This window comes from Sebastes umbrosus, chromosome 13, assembly GCF_015220745.1.
Source record: "Sebastes umbrosus isolate fSebUmb1 chromosome 13, fSebUmb1.pri, whole genome shotgun sequence".
Taxonomy (NCBI): domain Eukaryota; kingdom Metazoa; phylum Chordata; class Actinopteri; order Perciformes; family Sebastidae; genus Sebastes; species Sebastes umbrosus.
Window position 1 is genome coordinate 23,939,445 of NC_051281.1, and position 18,218 is coordinate 23,957,662.

At 41.0% G+C, this 18,218-nt stretch overlaps 2 long non-coding RNA genes across 2 annotated transcripts; one reads left to right on the top strand and one right to left on the bottom strand.

The window, feature by feature from the left end:
- The first annotated feature begins 435 nt into the window (after positions 1-435).
- On the top strand, positions 436-14,954 carry LOC119500535. Its single transcript, XR_005209634.1, has 3 exons — positions 436-445; positions 14,543-14,549; positions 14,855-14,954. It is a non-coding gene; the product is annotated as an uncharacterized LOC119500535 (long non-coding RNA).
- On the bottom strand, positions 8,309-17,741 carry LOC119500536. The gene is made up of 3 exons (XR_005209635.1): positions 17,731-17,741; positions 12,997-13,002; positions 8,309-8,465 (listed from the first exon to the last, which is right to left on the bottom strand). It is a non-coding gene; the product is annotated as an uncharacterized LOC119500536 (long non-coding RNA).
- Between the last annotated feature and the right edge of the window lie 477 nt (positions 17,742-18,218).

Here is an 18,218-nt window from a genome sequence, read left to right on the forward strand (position 1 = left end):
CCCAGTGATTTGTGGTCGGTGCGGGTGGTGCTCAAGTCAAAAGCCAAAAGGACTTCAATATTTAATCTTTTCATGTTGTCAACAAATCCCATGACAAGACTAAAACTGAATTGATCCTACTAACAAATATTGTCTGTGCCACAGCCTGACATTTCTTATTTCCCAGTGCCATTGACTTCTTGTCATCAAAACACTATGAAAAACACATAAAAGAGTAACACCAAAGAGTATAGAAGCAAAGAGACAAAATTCTGGTGCTTTTTTTGACAATAGCCGCTAGATGGCGCTGTGGTGGATGTATTAACGTCTCTGTTCCCAAACAACCGACTATCGGCCAGTAGCTAGTAGCGCTAGTAGCATGACATCAACAGAATTTAATATAGTTGTAGGCTATTTACTATCATGCAGGGCAAAAGCACAGGACACAACCTCTTATACATCCATGGTCTGTGGTCTATTGGACATCAATTTTGGAGGTCTTTGATATGAAAAAGTTTGAGGTTGCTCTCAAAATCTGTGTGCCATTTATGTCCATCACTCACTTTATGCTCCTCTGGGAGTCAAAAAAGTCTAATAAATAAATAAGTAAGTAAGTGAATAGTTATAATAGTATGCATATTTATAATATTTTCATTGTTCCACACAGGACATCCTCATTACTGGCGTGTGGTAGTGGCTTTCAGTCCAAAATGGCAGAGGCATAGAGGCGTAAGTTAGAATTTTAAATCATGTTCATGGAACTGTATGCATGTTGAACTACTTAAATGTAATGCCTTTAATTGCTTATTGGAGACAGAGCTGCCATGTGTCAAAAGCTTGTTTTTGAAAGACACCACTGGCTTTGCAGAACCAGTAACTTCAAGGTTGCTGCTTCTTTTAATTATATAAAATATTTGTATATGGTAGGTGTGTTAAAAAGCTAGTTGGTTTCAAAGGCTGCAGGTTAGCACAGCAGCTGCTGGTTTCATGGAATCAGTGAGTTTCTTTTGGGACTGATGACCAACTCAAACAAAAGGCAACAAAACTTGTATTGCTGACAAAGGGAAAATGTTTCCATCTACACTATAAGCTTTATGTGGTTCCAAAAAGTCCATGGAGAAAAAGATCAAAACATATGCACAACTGCCATTGCAAAACACCCAATTTATAGTCTATGCTTTCGATCACTTTAATTGAAAAACTGTTGCAAACTTTGCAGAAAACACATAATGAAGCTGGGGCACTGAGAACAAGATGAAAGCATTTTTCACCCAGATTGTCACATTTATGCACGTTTAGATAAAAGCAGGATGGAAATGTACTCACAGTTTGCCTCGGAGTTGTGGCTGGGTGTGTTCACTCATCACCCTGGTTACTGATGGAAAACAGAAAGTAAATATTGTAGACAAAGACATAACATTAGTGGGTAAAACTGAGCAAATTTACACCAGTTAAAATAATTAGGTTAAACATTGACTCATTATCAGGCTACTTAATAACTCAAATCTCCCAAAATGAACTCTACACTTCCCTCAAACTATTCACATTTCATTAAAAAAGCATCAGAGTTGTTGATGTCTTATGTGAGGCGGGTGAGTAAGAGGCAACGGGGAATGATCCTAAATCCATGAAGACAGGAACAGTTAAGTGATTCATTGAAGGAGTGAAGATACATAAACGTACAGGCAGGTACAGATAAGGGTTTGGTAACAGATATGTAGGCAGACTACAGGTTCAGCTACAGATGGCTGAAAGCAGAGATTATCTGGCAACTGACTGGGGAGAAGGAGCTGGCGTGCTGACAGGGGGATTGGGAAATGAGACACAGGTGGGCAGGAGGAAGTGGGTGTCAGGTGACCAGGAAGTGGGTGTCAGGTGACCAGGCTGAGGAAAGTCCGAGGGCATCTGGTGGACAGGTGGAGAATGGCAGTAATGTTTGATAGAGATGCAAAGACTTGGGGAAAGGGGATTGCGGCTGCAAACAAAACCACTTAGTTAGGTTAAGGGAAAAAATCATGCCTGGGCTTAAATAAGTACGTAAAGTAAGTAAAATATTAGGGCTGTCAATCGATTAAAATATCTAATCGGGATTAATCGCATGATGGTCCATAGTTAATCATGATTAATCGCACATTTATTATCTGTTCAAAATGTACCTTAAAAGGGAGATAAGTCAAGTATTTAATACTGTTATCAACATGGTAGTGAGCAAATATGCTTTCTTTATGGAAATGTATGTATATATTTATTGTTGGAAATCAATTAACAACAGAAAACAATGACAAATATTGTCCTGAAACCCTCACAGGTACTGCATTTATCAAAAATATGCTCAAATCATAACATGGCAAACTGCAGCCCAACAGGGAACAACAGCTGTCAGTGTGTCAGTGTGCTGACTTGACTATGACTTGCCCAAAACTGCATGTGATTATCATAAAGTGGGCATGTCTGTAATGGGGAGACTCGTGGGTACCCATAGAACCCATTTCCATTCACATATCTTGAGGTCAGAGGTCAAGGGACCCCTTTGAAAATGGCCATGCTGTTTTTTCCTCGCCAAAATTGACCCTAACTTTGGAGTGTTAATTAAGGTAAGACAACTAAGATAACTTAGTTAGGCCTACTGTTCACGATGGTTAAATACTTTTTAAAAAGACAATGATTAATGTTCTGACACGTGAACCCCTGACAGTTGCATCACACATGCACATATACATAAGTACTCTGCAACTGCATTGACACTTATCATTGGCTCTGGACTGCCTATAAAGCATGATAACCAAGCCCAGAGTTCCACATCTCTTTCCCATCTCCCATCACTGTATAAATATATATTTCACCAAGCTTAATACTTCATTACTTGTGTGAAAGGAAGCCTTTTTACTGTGTCACATCCTGGGAGGTATTGATTTATCCTAGCTCTAATTGCTATGCAACTGCCAACTGCTTCAGCGCTCGAGTTTTGCACTGGAGGATAAAAAGATAGTGGCGCTTGATTCGGGTTTTCCACCCCTAGGCTGTGAATCTGTTGACATTTTCCTCTTAGTTAATCAGCCTTCAAACACCGTTATAACCCATAACTTTTCTTTTCCATGTTAATTCCATGTCTCTCTGGCTGGCTGAGATCTGTTAATGAGCGGTGCAAACATAGAGCCGGTGCTGTCTGAAAAATACATGGCCTGTGGGCTCTATGAGCAGTGTACATGTGTCTATTCTAAGACTCTCATCTGAATTTGAAAACATGTGAAATTTGCTGTTTCAGTCATTTTTTTCTTTAAGAAACACTGCAAAAGAAATCAGGTCCTTCCAGAAGAGGACTCTAAATTCATTCGGAAAACATCAATCATGATAACATTCCTCATTCACTTGTTCCAGCCCGCCTGCACTAGCTCAGGTCAAAAACTGGTCTGCTATACCAGCCACTTCGCACGAAAAGGCATATAAATGCCACGATAATGCGCAAGGCATTTAGCGTGCAATAATTATTCTTGGTTTCCGCATGTCATTTGTACGCCATGTACCCTGTACTGACTGCAATGTAAACCCATCAGCGTGTAAATGCTACAGTAACAGTTGGTGACGTAGTACAAAAAGCGATAAAGACTGGTTATATTGGGTGGGTGGGGAAGATGGAACACCAGACTTTTAACCAGGAGACCCATGGGACAGCTGTTGACCGGTGTTTTATTTTGTAAGTTACATTAGTGACGATTGTCACGTTGTTTATTGGCGATTGTCACGTGTTTTCTGTAGTTGTTTCCGTACATGTTTTACTTACTTATTTTAAGCCCAACCATGATGTTTTCCCTTAACCTAACTAAGTGGTTTTCTTGCCTTTAGCCTAACTGTTGATGTTTGCGTGATGTACAAATGACAGCAATGTACCCACAAAGGCAGGGAAGAAGAAGACTGGTAGCTAGCAAGCAACTGCACGATTCAAAATATATATTTTAAAAAATAAATAAAAATCAGCTCTACAAATGTTTTATGAGGAAGGAAATGTATTCAGCACATTTATTAGACCTCAAGAATACACGTATTGTGTTAAACATACTGTTGACAGGGAAGGTTACCTTAAAGGGGACATATTATGCCAATTTTCAGGTTCATACTTGTATTTTGTGTTTCTACTTGGACACATGCTTTAATGTTCAAAAAACACATTATTTTTCTGTATTCACCCTCTGTCTGAAACGCTCCGTTTTAGCACCTGTTTCTTTAAGACCCCCTTCCGAAAAAGCCCAGTCTGCTCTGATTGACTTGCGAGAAATATACGGTGCACTGGTAGTTCTCAAGCCGTGGGTGGAGATACTCAGATGGAGGGTGGAATATTCTAATGAGCCTGCATGTGACATGTAAGGGAGTACATGTACATGTACAGCGAGCAGGTCATTGACCTGCTGTACATTATCCCGCTTATTACACAGCTACTTACTTAAGAAATCAATTATCTGACACAAAAACAGTACGCCAGAGTCCGACATCAGACCTGCACCCATAGCAACGGTCTGTTATGCATAGCAACGGTCTGCAATAAAGAAATAATAGACCGTAGAAAGCCGTGATTGACCAATCAGAACCAAGTATTCAACAAAGCTGTGTAATAAAGGAAAGGAAATTGAATCACATGTTTTCTGATCTAGGCAGCCCACAAAAAAACAGACTGGTTTGTCTTATTTCACAGTTTGTGGTTTGGTAGGCACTCCAGATACCCAAATGTATGTACACAATCTTTGTGTTTCTTTTTAAAGCACTGTTTAACTGCAGTGCCACTTGGTCAAAGCTCAGCATTACACTTTGTCAACGCCCTCTCCCGGCAGATTTTTTTGCAAAATTCTTTCTAATGAAGTCATCTGAGCTCAGCCGCTCATTGCATCCTCATCCGCTTAATATTATAATCTCTGTTTTGTGTTTTGTGGGCTTCTAATTGAATTGCTTTGATGTGTTTATGTATTTTTCAGATGGGAGGGAGGAAAGAGACCTGCAGTTATTACTGAAGTGGTTTATTGTGGGAGAGGACACTAATTGCTAACTAAGAGCCAGTTAGTGTTGGACGCTAATTGTGAAGAACAGCAGAGCTAACGGGGGAATAGAAAACTAGGTTAAATAGCGGCATAAATTGACTGAAGATAAATATGAGTGAGAAATGTGCACAGGATGGTTGAGTTGAATCCAGAAACCTGAAGACACCAGTTATTTATACAGCGGCATTTGAAACTAAATAAAAAGGTTTTGATGGAAAAACTCCAACGAAGAGTGAACAGACGTACGGCAGATCACTGAGAGCCAACTGAAACGAGGGAATACAAAGGCATACAGGAGGATGAGCAAGAAATAACAGAGCGACAGAAAAAGTGTGGCAAGTGGTAAATGTGTGTTGTACCTGTTTGTTGGATTGTGAAACTGCAGAGAGTCTAATGAAAAAAGGTTTACAGACAAGAGGACACGGCAGTGAGAAAGCTGTTTTTTATATAAAGCCCCCTTTTAGCCACTCAACAATATCATGAGTTTGCACCTAGGTTATACAGTATAACTGCAATATCAAAACATTCCTGTTACGGCTGGGAAATATGGTTTATAAATGATGACTCAATATTTTTAGGCTATGCTGCATCGTATCTCAATATTTTCATATTTTCTCTAAAATAGCATAACTGTACGATTTAACCCTTTGATGTGTGTGATCATTGCAGCGTGATCATTCTAGTGAACTAATTTAAACACTCTGCTGATGTCATTTTGAGCTCACACTTACGGGAATTTAGAGTCAACAATTAACCTAACTTTTTTGGTCTTTGGACTGTGGGAGGAAACCGGAAAACCGGGAGAAAACCCACGCTAACACGGGGAGAACATGCAAACTCCACACAGAAGGGCCCCAAGCCAGGAGTGAACCTGCGACCCTCTTGCTGTGAGGCGGCAGTGCACCACCGTGCCGCCCTTAATAAAATATATATTCATAAATATATATAGAAAAAAACAAGGGGTGCAGCAGCACCCTCAACACCCCCCACTTCCAGCGTCCCTGGGTTCAGCCCGCTGACCTTCGGGACCCTCTTCAGGACAGGCTGCGTCCTTCGTAGGAGGAGGAGAAGCCTGAAAGAGGACACAGCTGCAGAAACTCTGTGTAAGAGCAGTCCTCATTATGATCCATCTCTCTCTTTCTCCCTGCAGCTTTGTGTCACTCCTCAGGTTTTCTTTAGCGGGGAAACAGGGGCTTCCCAGTGTTTCTGTCCCTAGGGGCTTCCAGATGCTAATTTGGTGTTGACATGCTATAGCTGAAGAATGCAGGCCTCTCTAGTCACTTCTGCAACAACTCGAAAGCTTAGCAACTCTGGGCTGTTTGTCTCATTCATCTTTGTTTTCCATGAATACATTCATAGAGCCCCTCATTTTGAAAAAAAAATAAAAATAATCTTTTGGTAGCACCCTCCCCCGAAAAACCTTCACCTCACCTGACTTCTCCGAAATAAGAATTCAGGACTGTTGGCACCTTGGCCTCTGTGAGCTGGCAGTGTAGAGGTGTTTTGAGCATTCACCAGGTTGGGGAAGCGTCATTAGCACTGACATTAGCAGCTGCCACCTCGCAGCCTCTGAACTATAAAGACTGTCGGGGTTCAAAGACTCTGCCTCTATAAACAGATCTTTGGGAAGGGGGTTGGTGGGAGACGTTGGAGAGAATATTTGAGAGAGATTAGGTGAAGGAGAAAAAGGGCAAAGTTGCAAAAGAAATCCCAGTGGTAGTGCAGGGGAGAGGCTGCACTGCTTTTGTATCTCACATCCACTCATCCTTCCTTTTTCTCTCCATTTCTGCTACATTACTTCAACAAACCGTTTGCATTTTTTAAAAGATACGTTTGAGTTACACGCATTTCAATTTTCATAAAAATCAAGATCCCGATCTGTTCTCGACCTGTCCGGAGTGTACGCCGCCTCTAGCCCAATGTTAATGGACTCAGTGTTTTCTGAACCTATCTCTGTACTGGATGCACACAGAGGACACTGATATTGATCTTCTAATCTTACTCTGTCTTTGCGAGTCGGCAAACAAGCCTATTTCTTTTCAAAAAATGCCAGTGTTCCTTTGAAGCGGGCAGAAAATGCAGCCCTGTGCACAGTGGTAAGAACGCTTGTATGTGCCTGCATGAAGCCACAGCAGCTGTGAGAAGAAAGTGGGATTAACAAAGCTGATTTAAAAGGATTAGAGGGTCCAACAGGAAACAGAGGACCACCAGGACACCGTTCTGATCCACATGGGCATGTGCACATACACACACACACACACACACAGACATACATACAAATGTCAAGTGTTCCATAATCCTTTTCAAGTGCGTTTCAAGTCACATATTGTTTGCCCCCCATATTAATTGTGATTCAATCCGTAAGAGCCAGTGCAGTTGACAGATATGACAGCAGAGGAGGACGACAGACATGTGGAGAGTGGAAGAGATTACTGTGGAGAACAGAAACAAAAAGCAATGGGACCTGAAATGCAAGATGATCACAGGAAGAACGAGTGATGCTAATATGGCTCATAAAAGTAAAGATGCTCTGTTAGGAAGCTGTCAATCTGCAGGACTGTAGGACATTCCTGTCCACATCCTTGTGCGTACTTTTGGTGTGCCGCTGTTTCTGTTGTTGGCACTACGCCCCTTAGTTCCAATGAAGATAAATCTTAAAGGTGCACGATACAATATCCAAAGCATTAATATAGCATCAAACAACTAGTTGCTATATAAAGCTATCGAGAAGTAATGTCTACCAGAGCAGAGAATGAAGTCGCTGTCCCTCTGTGTGTGTTGCAATCGGGCCGATGTCGCGCATGCTTTTAGTACATGTTCGTGCATGTGAGCGTGCCCCACTGGCTAGCTATCATAAGGCGGTTACAGCTGATAACGCTGTCCCGACCAACGGCGCTGTCGCAGCAACCTGTTCTCACTCCAAACTCATCAAATACTGCCGTTTGGTCAGTGCCCCCCCCGGCATTGGAAACCGACGCTCAGTGGCACCATTTAGCAACAGTTTGTGAGAAAACAGGCTTTCAACTAACTCCGTTGTAAACCCACCTGCGCGTTATTCTACGGTCGGAGCAAGTGACAGAGTATTATTATATAAGGGCAGGCGGGAGTGGAAAGGTCAAACAAGCAAGACTTTGAACGTTATTTTGTCACGTCAGTCGTTAGTCACGTGAATCGTCGGTATCGTCAGTCCCGTGAGTCACGGGAGTCGTTAGTCCAGTGAGTCACGGGAGTCGTTAGTCACGTGAGTCACGGGAGTCGTTTGTCACGTGAGTCGTTTGGTACCATTAGCCCTGTGTGTCACGTGAGTCATTAGTCAGTGAAGTTAACATCAACCACAACCGTTTCCTAACCCTAACTAAGTGGTTGTGTTGCTTAAACCTAACTTCCTGTGAAAACACACGTTCATTTTGAAAGGACATTATGCATGTTAACGAGCGCATATTGACACATCACCCCCGTCTGTATTTTTGTGTTGTTTTTGTTATGAATACTTTCATTCAGGATGCTAATATCACGCAACGAAAAAGCAACAGCATTTCTTTTGGAAGGTTAAGATTCTGAGCTTTCGCACCGCAAATCAAGGCATCAACCAATCACGTTGCGCGGAACAGGTTGAGTTACGCCTATATGTATAAAACGACAACACAGTAGCTCCGTAGTTCAAACCATGACGGCACACAGATCCACTCCTTCCATTGTTACGTTCACAATAAAAGCCCTAGGGGTATAATATTTGCAGGCGAGTATTTTGCATTTTCGTGTTGTTTATTCGTCATGCCCCCGGTGTGTAAAGGTCTTTAGACGCATGGCTTTGGAAGGGCATATTTTACACATGGATGTATCGCCGACTGCTCAAACAGAAGAAGCAACAAACTATTTCATTTGTGGAATATTCTCTTCGTGCTAAGCTAGGCTACAAACATTGTGGACCCTCTCTCTACTGAATGCACTGAGATCAAACTGATCTTTTCATCCGACTCTAGGTAACCAAATTTCCCATAATGCTTGAGTGTTTTACTGAAAGCTCAAAGGTGTTCATTTTAGGTGATTTTATATCAATTATTCATTGGCCACTGGGAACAAAGTAAAGGGTTCTGTTATACCTGCTTCTATATTTGTCATCTCTGTACTGTAACTCTGATTCCAGCTGCCAGTTATTCAACAATGACTCAAGAGCTGCTTCAGGACCTTCACAGTGACTGCAGCCACTTAGAGAGGAAAGACGCACACAGAAGCTTTAAACCTAATTGTGCTGAGTGGCACTTAAGGTGTTCACAGTGCACAAACACATTTGCGGATGTTATAGAAATTCAATTACTGAAGGTTGAGACACCTGCAGTTTTCCCATGATTTGTTGCGTTTATAGAAAAAGAGAAAGATGTTAAATAAATAGATCCTTTAATTCAATATATTGTGTTTTTTCTCTACTAGCTTTGCACTCTGGTTTAGATTAGAAATCCTGATGGAAGTTACGATGACACATTCAACCAGTCATGTTGCTCAGCTTCAACATGATTTTTTTTTGACAGAAACATATTGTCTCCTGTATGTCAACAATGATGCTTATACTGACCTACAGACCGTGTATCCGCTTGCCAATATCCAGGTAACAATTATGTTTCCTCCAAAATAGATTAGGCAAAAGCATTTAGTAGTGTATGAACTAGGGCTGTCAAGGTTAACGCGATAATAACGTGTTGATGCAAATTTGTTTTAATGCCACTAATTTCTTAAATGCATGATTTTTAATTGACCTCTTAAAAATCTGATCGCCGATCTTTCGCAGGTTGCAGCAAGCTCACTTTTAAAGCTAGAGTCAAGATTTTGATATCATGTAACACTAAAAAACCTAAGGAATCCATTAGTACTAACCGTCATACTAGCTCGTCATGAAGGAGGCTAAATAACGCTCCAAACTTGTGCTCAATTTTGGCGAGGAAAAACTGGCATGACCATCTTTCAAAGGGGTCCCTTGACCTCTGACCTCAAGATATGCGAATGAAAATGGGTTCTATTGGTACCTGTCTCCCCTTTACAGACATGCCCACTTTATGATAATCACATGCAGTTTTGGACAAGTCATAGTCAAGTCAGCACACTGACACACTGACACTGACTGATTTTTTACGCTAAATGCAGTCCCTGTGAGGGTTTCTGGACAATATGTGTCATTGTTTTGTGTTAATTGATTTCTAGTAATAAATATATACATACATACATTTGCATAAAGCAGCATATTTGTCCACTCCCATGTTGATAAGAGTATTAAATGCTTGACAAATCTCCCTTTAAGGCACATTTTGAACAGATAAAAAATGTGTGATTAATTTGAGATTAATCACAATTAACCATTTTAATCAGCCCTAGTATGAATATAAATTTTAGGAAAAACAAAAACAGTTTGACCGTGTTGTGGATGAATGAAAATGAAAATTCTCCATATTAGTGATGATCATCTCTTTTGAAGAACGCATCTAAACATCATTAAAAGTTTAGCACATCCAAAAGCACATTTTTTGTAAATTCCAGCATGTTGATGTGAGGTGAAACTCTAAAAGAGAAAATTCTTGAGTGTTGGAAACTAAAGCCATAGATGGTTTTCAGTGTCCCAGGATTTCACTTACTTTAACTTTGTCATTTTGTTCAAGTTCTAGTTGATAAGAATCCCAGGATGTACCATTTGATTGACAGATAACCTAACTTGACTGAACCTTTTTACCTGCAGCTTGAAGCCATACCTTAAATCATTCAGAACAATCTCTACTGAACTGTATATTCTCTCTCACACACACACACACACACACACACACACATACTGACTCTCCTCATTGGCTAACAGCTGCTTGACAACCGGGGGGGTACCCGGGGGGAGGAATCTTCTTATCGCCATGGCTACAGGGACCGGGGATGATGGCGACAGCATTAATTATTTTAGCATAGGGAGCGACTGGGGCTGACGCCCGGTGGGACGGCGGCGGAGGGTCAATAGTAATTAACCAGTGCCTGCTCTCACGTGTCACTTCCTGTGCTCGGGGTGCGGTAGCAGGAGGTCGTGATGTACTCCTGTAATTACTGCATGTTCAGTTTCTCCTCTTTGCTCTCATTAGTTTGATTGCTCGACTAAAATGATCAGCAGCGGAATTGATTGAATAGGTTCAGATGTCAGTTTGCCCGGTTTGATTGTCTTTTTTTTTTTTTTTTTTCTTTCTTTAACTTTTTTTGTTTGTTTTGATGAGGCGCTGTTAGCATTTCAATCCGTTTGCACCTGCGCAGCTTGGCCTTGAGTGTGATTACACATCACTCACGGATAATTTTATGGCGCTATTCTTGTGCCAAACCGAAATGAGTGAGCTGGCTGCACATCACGCTTCCTCATTATTACATTTCTGTGAGTGTGTGTGTGTGTGTTTGGCACTGGCAAACAAACAAACAAACAAATTTAAAAAATCCTACAGCCATGTAAAAAGTACTACATGGAACAAAATAGATTTCATTACAATTAATAGTATCCCCAAATTTCCTCCCAACTCATTGTTGATTTTTTACAAACCGTGGAATAAAGTTCATGCAGGTTTAGGAGTGGGGCATCGAAGGAATGCAATAGTCCAACACTTTCGGAAATATGCTTATTCACCTTTCTGAGACTGAGATGAGGTGATTGATATCATTCTCATGTTTGTCTGTTCAATAGAGCTCAACAGTGAGGTTCCAGAAGTGAAAATCCCATTCATATTCTGAATCACGGATTTGATTATTAGCCATAATGTCGTAACCACCCAAGGTAAACTCACCACGAGCTACGACATTGTGAAACGAGGGTATGTGCCCCTGGAGAAACGATGTCATTGAGAAGTACTACATTACCCACAATCCTACAGCAACATCACTGCTTGCTGTTACCATAGCAAATGTGTACCGCACCCGCAAACTCTGCTCCCAGATTCCAAACTGTGCCGACATGGCGGCTAGTTTGGAAACTTTCTCTCATATTACAATAATAGTTAACCGAAATGTGTTTCTGAAAACATTGGAGGCGAGAAATAAGGCATGCAGTCGCTGAATCTGTCTTCATTTTAGATCGACAACTGTTAGTTTAAACGTTTTTCAGGAGTTTCCAGAGGCTATCGGTATCGGGAGTGAAAAAGTCGGATCGGTGCATCCCTCGTGGGCGTCACTGTTGAGCTCTATATGAAGAAGGAGGCCATTAGCTTAGCTTAGCCTTCACCAGTGGGAGGAAACTTAGGGATTTGGTGCAGCTATTGAGCACTTTGAAACAATCTAACATAATCAGGGAGTGTATCTTTAAGATTAAGATTTGATTATGTGTTATGAGTCATGCGTGTGTGTGTGTGTGTGTGTGCGCGCAAGTGCATATACCCATCCATTTAAATGAAGCCACCGTATATTTTTAGATCTGATGTGATATGGTGTGATGACACCGGCATTTAAATCTTTTTTGTGCTGTGGAGAAGATTTTTCCCGTAAGACGATGAGATCATTTCTCCAACAGAGAACTCTTGCTCTACTCCAACATGTTTTATTCAGCGATGACATCATGTTACTGGAAGACTTTGCTTTCCTCTTCAATGAAGGTCATGTGAAGCAGAAAGCAGGCGGAGAGCAGAGAATGTGCGGTTGTGAAAAAAAAACAAAAAACAGCTACATTTTAGTTTCAAATCTCTCTAAACTGCAGTTTTCTAGTTTGTGCTTCTGGTGATTTTCTCCAAATTTCTGTGAACCAGAAACCTTATCGCACATGCTGTATCCACCCACACACGCACACACACAAATACACACACCTACACACACACATTCACACTAGTTATGAGCTTTCCACATGGATAGACACAACGTGAACACACATGCCCAGTTGCCCCTCTGAAACTCTCTGCTGCGCGGAAAGTTCTCAAACTGCTTTCCGCCTCCTCACCTCCTGTCTGTACTCCATCTCCATCTATCCTTCCATCTTCCCATCCGTCTCTCAATCCACCCATCCCTCATCTGTCCTCCTTCTCCACAGTGTCTCTTGGCAATAAAAAAAATGTGGAAAGCTCTGTTGTTGCCTTTTAGAGTATCAGTATTTAGTAAATGTGGAAGTAAAAAGAAGGAGTGAGAAGAGGAGTGAAGAAGTAGAAGACTAAAGTCAAGAGTTTTAGGGTGGTGAACATAAATGCTACTTAGGCACTTAGGTACTTAGGCACAGTGGTTCTTTGAGCTAAATAGGCTACGTCGGAATGCACAATGACAATACCTGGACTTGGCCCCTATTTCCTTATGTTTTTGTGTCTAAGTGATTAATGAGGACAACATTTTTTGAAATTGGTCCAGTATTAAGGGATAATGCTGTAACCGGCAGCCGTGAAATGAGCTGCGAGGGCAAGTGAGCAGCGTCAATGTAACGTTACGTCCACCAGAAGTGCTTGTTTTTGCCACTGACAAGCTCAGATGGTTATTACAAGTGTCTGACAACATTCTGGAAAGGATCCTACAGAGTAATAAAACCTTTTTCTTTACCTTTCGATTGATCCGGTCTGTTTGTTATTGTGTCCAAGTCCAGCTTGAGGAGAAGCCTTGTGACATTGGAAATCTTTTAGATAACACTAAGCAAAGCTTTCTGTACTTCAACACAACGAACTGCCTGGCTGGCAGTCACGTTTCCACCATGGATGTATTCACTATTCAACCGTTGTCTTCCGGCATCGGAAGCGCCACCTCGCACCCACCCAGATTTCAGAAAGAGACTTCTCCTTGAGTGACACTCTTTCCATAATGGTAGCCACTTATAATAACAAGAGCCTGTCATGGCAAAATGAGCACTTTTAGTGGACGTAAATGACGGTGCCAGCTTGCCCCAATAGGATTACATTACAGCCCGTGAGCAGCTGCCATCTACAGCGCTCTCTGTCAATACTGGACCAAAATTTTCTAATCAGCACAAGAAACAAAGTACAGCTGAGGCTGATGAGTTAATGCAATTCATCCTGAGGGCAAAGAACGTATATTGATAAGAAGTGTAGGTCAATTGTTCGTTCCATTGCAACATCAGCGCGCAGCAGCAAAGCTACGCTTCCACCATTTTGGACTGAAAGCGACTACCGGATGCCAGTAAAAACGTATGCCAACAAAATGCCATACAAAAGTAAAACAAAATGACCTCTAATCTATCGTCATAATAATGTCTCTACCGAAATGCCCTGTGTTGAGCAATAAAAATATTCTAAATATGCATACTATTATAACTATTTACTTAGCATAAAGTGAGCAGGACATAAATGGAAGTTCAGCAAATTCAGCACACAGATTTTGAGGGAAATCTCAAACTTTTCCATGTCAAGGACCTCCAGAATCGATACAGACCATGGATGTATAAGAGGTTGTGCCCTGTACTTTTGCCCTGCGTGTTAGTAAATAACCTACAACTACATTAAATTCTGTTTGTGTCATGCTCCTAGCACTACTAGCTACTGGCCGATATCGGGTTGTTTGGGAACAGAGATGTTAATACATCCACCACGGTACAGGTTTACAGCATACAGCCCATGGGTGTATTATAAGATAATAAACGTGATGAATTCCAGCCAATATATCCATTATTACAGCGGCATACAGCTAGCAGGAAGCTGGCAGAACCGGATATGTCATATGAGCGTGCAGGGCGGTGCAGTCCCATTGGTCTGATGCACGTTCGTTATGCCGAGAAAAATAACTCTGGATTCAGCTATTAGTTAATTTTACAACTTTTAGGATTTAAATGAGGGTTATTTAAGTGTTCGTACTGGGAAGTTTATTTACCTAAAAAAAAAAAAAGCATCCTCTGATTTACAGATGTGTCTTTATACATCCATCAGACTCATTGGCATTTTCAGTCCAGAATGGCGGCAATGCTACCGCAGCGCCATCTAGCTGCTGTTGTCAAAAAAGCACCAGAGTTTCATCTCTTTGCTTCTCTACGCTTTGCTGAGGATGCTATGCATGTGTGAACCAAATTCTATGACAATCCATCTAATAGTTGTTAGATATTTCACTCAAAACCAGGAATGTAAACCTCATGGTGGTATTCGATGAAAAGCCAGTAGGAGTCAGCCATAGATATCGGTACCAAATTTCACGGCAATCCATTTCAAACAGTAGAGATACAAAAATATGGTTATGGTGTCTTCTCAGTTTACCTGCTATAATACAACTAATAACATTAACCTTTTTTTTTAACATTATATTTTTCGGTTCAATGTATTTCTTGTTTAGATTTGAGCAGCTTCCTGGCAAAACACGTTTGTTCACAACTCCTCAGCTATAAAACAGAAAAAAACTGAGTTTGAGCTTGGAAGCAGTAACGAACGTTATTGGCAGCTGAATTGGATGAGTGATGGAGATGGTAAAAAGTGGCGTAACAATAAACAAAATGAGCTGTGTACCAGCCATACAAACTGCTGATATTATCAGTTAGTGAAAGTTCACCATTGAAGTCTTATTTGGTAGATCATTATCTGCTTAAAACTTGACTGTGTCAGCTGTTTTATGCATTGACATTGTGGATAAAAATGTTATGCCATCACAATAAGGTAAAAAAAAGAAAAATCACTTGTAATTTATAATTTATTTGTACTGAAAAAGTCACACTTTCCTTTACAGTGGGTCAGTACTGAAAACTAACAGTGGTTCATGTCCACCATCACACTGAGGTGTTTAGATCAGGACACCAAACAGACTCCACATGGGGCGTTTCCTTATCTCCCCTCTCAGCTGCTCCTCTATCTGCTCCGCACCATCTGTCGTTCATTTGAATAAATGCCACAGGTAGTTAGCTTTCAATTTTTACATCTCTGCCTAAATCTCTGCCACAGGTCTTTTGGATTTTGTCTTCAGGTCTGAACACTCTGAGGAAGATGCTATCAGGACATAAAACGACCATCTGCTGCTCTTTCTCGGATGCATGTAACCACACATGTACATCACACACGTACGGTGGAGGCAGGTTTTTCTGACAATTCACTTCATAATTACTAAGAGCAAGGACTTCTACCTGTCAGTAGAAATGACGAAGCCGTGGTGAAACATCTTCAGAAGGCAAATCTGCCTTTGATTTCTAGATACCGTCAAACTTTGATGACTGAGAATTAAATTTACGTGTTCTTTGTTTGATTTACATGTTGTTTCCTGGTTCAGTAGGTTACTGCAAAGATGGTATCTTTGATGCAAGTTAAATAACTATTAGGGCTGTCAATCAATTATGATTAATCACACTTTTTTTTATCTGTTCAAAATGTACCTTAAAGGGAGATTTGTCAAGTATTTAAAACTCTTATCAACATGGGAGTGGAAAAATATGCTGTTTATGCAAATGTATGTATATATTTATTATTGGAAATCAATCAGTCAATTAACAACGTAAAAAAAAAATTACAATTATTGTCCAGAAACCCTCACAAGTACTGCATTAGCATAAATGACTTGCCCCAAACTGCAAGTGGGCATGTCTATAAAGGGGAGACTCGTGGGTACCCATAGAACCCATTTTCATTCAGGTCAACGGACCCCTTTGAAAATGGCCGTGACAGTTTTTCCTCGCCAACATTAAGTGTAAGTTTGGAGCGTTATTTAACCCTAGTATGTACGATTCCTTAGGATTTCTAGTTTCATATAGTACCAGTATCTTCACTCTAGCTTTAAAATGAAGCCTGCTACAACCTCTGAAAGATTGATTGCATTAATACGTTAAAGAAATTAGTGCCATTAAAGCTGAAGTCGGCGAAACTGGAGCAAATATGATTAAAAAAAGTTATTTTTTATAAAACGGTCCCTATATCCTGACAGTAGTGCATTAAACAGGTAACCTGAAAAAAAAACATTTGCCTCTGTGTCCTCCGTTACTCCTAATGGCATCTGCAAGATTTCAAAGACTGGAGGAAAACAAGCAGTCAGAGCTGACCTGGGGTCTGCTGTCCAACTGCCGTCTATGAGAGCCGGCTGTCAATCACTCGCGAACTCCGATCAAATGGTCAAACTAGGCAGCGCTTATCAAATATGAATCAATATTCTGTTACTTCAATGCCTATTTCTCGCCTCAAATGTTTCCAGAAGCATCTTGTAGTGTACTGTTTAGCTGTAAAATGAGAAAGTTTGTGAAACTGCAGCCATGTTGAGATCTCTTCAGGGAATACCAAGCACCACTCACATGACCGGAGCACAGCCAATAGGAACGCTCTCTCTGAAATGACCTGTGATTGGCCAAAGTCTCCCGTCACGGGCTAGATTTTCTAAAGCCTAAAAACAGAGCCATGAGGAGGTGCAGAAGTCTAGCTATCTCTCAGAACACTTGAATTATAATATGCTGAAAGATTATTATGGAATTTTTGCCCAATGATGCCAAAAACATTGTTGCCTACTGAAGCTTTAAAACAAATTTGCAGTAACGCGTTATTATCGCGTTAACTTTGACTGCCTTAATAACTGTATCCACCATTAACCTGCTACACATTTTTACTGTTATCTTGTTACTGTGAAGCTGTTGTGTGTTAAGAATTAAAAAAAACATATTTGGTCGTACAGTGAATGTAATCATATCTGGGCTATAAGCTAGCAGATCGAACGTTCATCAGCCCAGCGGTGACATCTGCATTGTTCGGTAGCCAGGGATTCATCTATTAGGTATCTGTGTGTGTGTGTGTGTGTGTGTGTGTATGTGTGTGTGTGTGTGCGCCTGCTGTGATGAACCACAGGCTACAAAATCTGTCTTGTTGGAAGGATTGCTCGAGGTTAAAGAAGAATCTGAAACAGGAGACAGAAAGCTCTTTAATTCCATATGAGCCAAGGCAGGAGTTGTATTATTTTTTTGTTATTTTTTCCTTCGCTGTTGTCCCTCAGGACATCACCATTGAAATCTCTGTGAGTGTGTGTGTGCGTGTGCGTGTGCGTGTGTGTGTGTGTGCGTGTGTGTGTGTGTGTGTGCAGCCACCTGCTGAGAAGCGCATAGAAACTAGACTGGGATTTTGGCGTCAATACTTCAGGGTCTGACTGATAAGCTTGGCCTTAGGGGAGAAACCAAACCAAAATAACAACCCAGAGATGGAGAGAGCTTTACTGTCAAGAAAGAAAAAGCATGTTGAGGGACAAAGATGACAAGACAGCAACAGTGCAAGTATAGGTCCAGAAGTGCTCAGATTATTTGTGTTTTTTTGTCATGCAGAAAAAGAAAATCTAAAAATGCGACTG